Genomic DNA, 6,503 nt, shown 5'->3' on the forward strand with positions numbered 1-6,503 from the left:
CACTCAACATTGATCCTAAGTTCAAACCGGTCCGACAGTTCCTCCGCCGTTTCAACGAGGAAAGACGCAAGGCTATAGGTGAAGAGGTAGCCCGTTTGTTGGCTATTGGGTTTATTGTTGAAGTTTTTCATCTAGAGTGGTTAGCCAATACGGTGCTGGTTCTTAAGAAAAACGGCACTTGGCGCATGTGTGTGGACTACACAGATTTAAACAAGGCTTGCCCTGCAGAACCCTTTGCTCTCACTCGCATTGATCAGATAATTGATGCTACGGCGGGTTGTGACCGTTTGTGTTTTTTGGATGCTTACTCTGGTTATCATCAGATCAAAATGGCAGTTAAGGGCCAGGAGAAGACAGCCTTTATAACTCCCTTTGGAGCCTTCTGCTATGTTTCCATGCCTTTTGGACTTAAGAGTGCCCAGGCAACTTACCAGCGATGTGTTCAGAATTGCCTTCATAAGCAAATTGGGTGCAATGTTCATGCGTATGTGGATGATATTGTGGACATTGATAGATGATCTATGGGAAACCTTTGACAATCTCCGGGTTTACAAGATGATGCTCAATCCGGAGAAGTGTGTTTTCGGTGTCCCGGCAGGCAAGCTCTTAGGCTTTCTGGTTTCAAACAGAGGCATTGAGGCTAATCCGGAAAAGATTGCAGCAATTACGTCCTTGGCTAAACCGGCGTGTATTAACGATGTTCAACGTCTGGCCGGCCGGATTACAGCCTTGAGCCGGTTTATCAGCCGCCTTGGAGAGAAGGCCATCCCCTTATATCAGATGCTCAAGAAAACAGATAACTTTGTCTGGAGTGAGGCAGCTGATAAGGCGTTTGAAGATCTGAAGAGGCAGCTAGTGGAACCGCCCGTGCTGGCAGCACCGATCGATAAAGAGTCATTATTATTATTATATGTGGCTGCTAATGCCCGGGCTGTCAGCGTAGCCATTGTGGTAGAGCGCAAGGAGCCTGGCAAAGAGTATCCGGTTTAACGGCCGGTTTATTATATCAGTGAGGTGCTCATTGAGTCAAAGCAGAGGTATCCACATTGGCAGAAACTAGTGTATGTGTGTTTATGGCAAGCCGGAAGCTCAAACACTATTTTCAGGGCCATCCTATCACAGTGGTTAGTTCAGCTCCTCTGGGCGAGATCATTCAAAACAGAGAGGCAACTGGCCGGATTGCCAAGTGGGCCATTGAGCTTGGACCTCACGGGCTCAAATATATACCCCGCACGGCGATCAAGTCCTAGGCACTCGTGGATTTCATCAACGATTGGACGGAGTTACAGGCACCTGAGGAGAAACCAGATAATACATATTGGACTATTCATTTTGATGGGTCCAGACAGTTAGAGGGTTCGGGGGCTGGAGTCGTATTAACTTCCCCACGAGGTGACAAGTTTTGTTATGTCCTCCGTTTAATGTTCCCTTGTACAAACAATGCAGCTCAATATGAGGCTTTACTCCACGGTCTTCGGATGGCTAAAGAGATGAATTTGAGCCGGGTTAAGTGCTTCGGCGATTCAGATCTCGTGGCTCAGCAAGTGTCTGGCACTTGGGATTCTAAGGACCCACTCATGGAGGCATATCGGCGAGAGGTGGACGCAGTGGCTGGTCACTTTAAAGGTTATCAAGTGGACCATATAGACCGGCGGAAGAATGAAGCGGCGGACGCTTCAAGTCGTCTTGGTTCCCAACGTAAACTAGTTCCGCCCAATGTCTTTCTTGATGTATTACACAATCCGTCGGTCAAAATACCAACCGAAGAAGATTTGGCTATTCCTGATCCGGAGGCTCAGTTGGTGGCAGCTCTGCATGCCATACAGGATTGGACGATCCCATATCAAGATTACATGAACCGGGGCGAGTTACTAGCTGAGGAAACGTTGGCTCGACAGATAATCCGGCGGTCCAAGTCCATGACCATACTCAACGGGGATTTACATCGTTACAGTGTTTCAGGAGCAATTCAGCGATGCGTTTCTCCTCAAGAAGGTTGTGATATTTTGTGAGAAATTCATGAAGAGGATTGTGGTCACCACGCCGGTTCAAAGTCGTTGGTTGCCAAAGCTTTTTACCACGGTTTTTACTGGTTGACGGCGCATGCTGATGCGGAGGATTTAGTCAAAAGATGTGATGGATGTCAAAAGTTTGCCCGCTGTGCGCACGTTCCAGCTCAAGAGTTGCGGATGATTCCAATTACGTGGCCGTATGCAACTTGGGGGCTGGATATGATTGGACCCTTCAAGCGCTCCAAGGACAGGAAGACCCATCTGTTAGCAGCAGTTGATAAATTAACTAAATGGGTAGAGGCAGAGCCAGTCAGCAAGTGTGATGCAGCCATGGCGGTTCAATTCAACAAAAAGGTGATATTCCGGTTTGGCTTTCCACATAGCATTATAACAGATAAAGGTACCAACTTATCAAAAGGAGAGATGGAAGAATTCTGTCAACGTGAGCACATCCGGCTTGATCTAGCATCAGTGGCTCACCCCCAATCTAATGGTCAAACGGAAAGGGCAAATCAAGAAATTCTACGGGGTATCAAACCAAGGCTTATGGTTCCCTTAAAGCGGATGCCGGGTTGTTGGGTCGAGGAGCTACCTTCTGTGTTATGGAGCAGCAACACCACACCCAATAGGTCTACGGGTTACACGCCTTTCTTCATGGTTTATGGAGCGGAGGCGGTTCTTCCTAGTGACATCCGTCACGATTCGCCCCGTGTGGTAGCTTATGTTGAAGCTGATAATGAGAAGGCACGTCAGGATTCTCTGGACCTGTTGGATGAAGAGCGGGATCTTGCAGCAGCACGTTCGGCGATTTATCAACAAGATCTTCGACGTTATCACAACCGCCGGGTTGAAACTAGAACCTTTCAAGAAGGTGATTTGGTGCTCCGGCTCATCCAGAATCAGACTGATATGCACAAGTTATCCCCCCCTTGGGAAGGACCCTTTGTGGTCAGCAAAAATCTGCACAACGGATCCTACTACCTCATTGATGTTCGAGAGCATGAAGACTCACGTCAATCGGAGGAGGAGACAAAGCGGCCATGGAACATAGCTCTCCTTCGGCCTTATTATACTTGAGGCCATAGGCTCTTCACCTGTACATATTTATGACAGTGTATATACCATATAATAAACCGAAGCCTCCGTTATAAGCAGGGTATCTGTTCTTTCTTATATCATATGTGTGCTTTACAAGTTAACGGTCAAAGCGAAGTCTTTGTTAAACCGGCTTTAGCAGCTGTATAAAGATAAAGAAAATCACTAGGGGGCTTGGTCATGTTTGAACCACAGCTACACCTCTTGATAGGCATTTCAGCCACACAAGGAAAAATTTGTGGAGCCAAAGAGAGTATTGTACACAGTACAAACTCAAACATAGGTACACGCTGAGCATCGCTCACAAAGTTACTTGGGGGCTCTTTTTTGCAAAGCAACAAAGAGTTTGAAAGGACCCTCGTAATTGGCTATCAAGCCACGACTTGGAAGCCTGGTGTATTCACCTAAAACCCCGGGTTAACCTGCCTTCATCAAGTAAGCCACTCCTATCCAGGTAATCCTGGCATGACCCATCAAACGTTTGACAAGTCAATCTTTACAGACCCTGAACTTGTCACAGTTAAAACAATGATTGGTTAATTGGAGGCCCATCTTAAAAGGCTTTGTTAAATGGTTTAACTCAGAGGCCTGGCAGCCCATGAAAAGCCTCGATTTGGAGCCTAGCAGCTCGTAAAAAGCCTCGCATATTTTCCTATTTGAATTTTATTTGTTGACAATCATAAGTATTTTTTGATAAACCGGCGTCCTTGACCTGGCTTGCTTTCCAACCACTAGTTGTTGGCACATGATCAATTATAAACCGGTGGTCATTGACCCGGTCTGGTTTGACTAAATCACCAGTGTTATAAAGAAAATGCGGTAGTTATACTGGTCCGGTTTAATAGATAGACCAGCATTATGAAGATGAAATTATCAAACGTATCGGATTGGTGTTAAACACCTTTGCTGTATACATGTTTGGTCAATCAATGAGGTATGTTCTGTACATTATTTTTTGTACAAACACTTGATTATTCAGCTAAAGTACTATATACTTTTTGGATATTATGACATGTTTAGTGGTAAACCGCTAGACACTTTTAAGTTTTTTGGACCCAGGAAGGCAAGTCATCATAGGCTATGCATAAAATATATCCTGAAGAGCGGCACAGATTGTCACAAAGCGTTATGAAACATGCTCGAGGGCATGGCAGATACACAAAGTTTCCGCTATCCTATTACATGAAGCTTCAAAGAGGTTCAAACAGTGCCATTGTTTTTCACAGTAGCCATATAAACCGGCGACCGGATCAGGACTCTTCCATGACGGTTTGACAGTTGCGGATCAGTTGGTGTAGGCACTTCATCCCTCCCCAGCCGCTGGAAATCAGCCATTGACCAATCAATTTCAGTTAAAGCTTGGAACACTGCTTCCTCATGGATAAGATCAGAAGGGTTAATATCAGGGGCATAGGTGTGCTTACGAATTGGAGGCACAAGTTATTCGACTTCATGGATATCGGCCGGCTGTATTTTCCCTTCTGCATCATAAAACGGTTGAAAATGGGACAAATCGGCGTCCTCAGCCAATTTGCTGGCCGCTGGCCGCATCTGTTTGGTCAGCCGCCGAAGATCATCATTGTCAAAGTTTGAACCGTCTTCTTTAACGCCTGGATATCCTTTAATGATATCCTCCGCTTCAAGGTCTGGAATCCATGCCTTGGCTCGAATAAGGGCGGTTAATGCTCCTGCTCTCGCAGTGGCTCTTTTCAACTCGACAATACGCGCCGGTAACATGCCCAGCTTCTCAAGGGTCTCCTTAATCAACGTTGGCGCCGGTTTGTTATAAGCTGCTGTACTAATGGCTCGCTGAGATCCAGAGTATAGCTGCTCAACCAATGTATATGCCACTTTGAGCTTCATCCGCATATCTACACCAAGATGAGTGATCCGAGTTCCTGCCAAAGATTTTATCAACATTTTGGTCAGTTTTAAGATTCATTGACTGGTGCAACATACATAAGCAGACACTTACCAAAGATAGCAGAGGTCATAGCGTTGATTTGGATCTTCAAACCGGCTAGTTCTTCAACCACCGGTTTCAGGGCTTCCTCGGCATCTACAGCTCTTTTGGTGAAACCGGCTTTTTCGGTTTCCTATTCAGCACGATCTTGGTTGAAGGATTCTTTCAGTTTTTCCATTCCGGCCAGGGCCTGCGTCAGCTCCTCTTTGGCTTTTGCAGCTTCGGCTTGTTGAGACTTCACATTTTCTTGCAAGTCAGAGTTTTGGGCATCTTTGCTTCTCAGTTCAGCCTGCAACATTGAAGGTATATTCAACAAAACAACATATTTATGCACTAAGTATAAAGCATATAACAAGTTATCCACTTCATACTTGGGGGCTAATGCCTATTTGCTCTCAAATACTACCATCTATACAAGTCTCCAGAACAATGCAAGCATTATCCTTGACACTTGGGGGCTAATGTAGGTTTCTTCTAAACCGGCGGTGTGGATTAAAAACCGGATTAACTTGCCAAGTTAAACCAGCCTTTGGGGGGCTATGCTGCAGAACGTTATCTAATTTTTTCAAACATGAGTCTTATCTATGATTGAGGACACGCCTTTGCAAGGATCACTGATGGGATGCTTGAAGTGTTACAAAGACCCGGTTTATGATTAACAATCATAAAACGGCTCTTGGAGGCTACTTGGAATAGTATTTTAGCTATAAATCAATGTACAAGGGAGAAGCATTTACCTCATATCGTTCTTTCATCAAATTCACCAAACCGGCTTCATAATCCTGGTTTGAGTGCAGACGGTTCAAGAAGCCGGAATGAAGCTCATCATCGTTAAGATGAGCATAGTTTGATAAATCGCTGCTCCATTTACCTTTATCCCTGGCATTTTGCTCTTCTTTGGCACTATGCTGAGCCAAAATGACGGGATGACCAGGAGAGCTGTGGCTCGTTCCAGTAATAATAACGCCATCACCTTGGTCTTTGTAACGCCCTCGATGCGGCTATATCTCCCACGTGTCGAGGCACGACGTAGAGGCATAACCGCATTGAAAGCAATGTCGCAAGTCGGGAAATCATTACACATCCCATGTACATAAATAATGTAAAGGGGAGAAACGTAGTTGGCTTACACTCGCCACGTCACATCAAAGTACATAAATAACATCCATCATACAAATCACTCATGGCCCGACTACGGTGCCAAAATAGAAAAGACCCCCAACATGCGACAAGGCCCTGAATCGATAACCCCAACTAGGCACCACTACTGATCATCCGGAAAAGACACGTAGTATCGCTGAGAGTCCTCGTCGAACTCCCACTTGAGCTCGTAATCGTCAACTGGAGCAGAAACACCTGGACCTGCATCTGGAGTTGTAGTATCTGTGACCACAGGGACTCAGCAATCTCACACCCACGCGATCAAGACTATT

Source organism: Triticum urartu, chromosome 5, assembly GCF_003073215.2.
Source record: "Triticum urartu cultivar G1812 chromosome 5, Tu2.1, whole genome shotgun sequence".
Taxonomy (NCBI): Eukaryota; Viridiplantae; Streptophyta; class Magnoliopsida; order Poales; family Poaceae; genus Triticum; species Triticum urartu.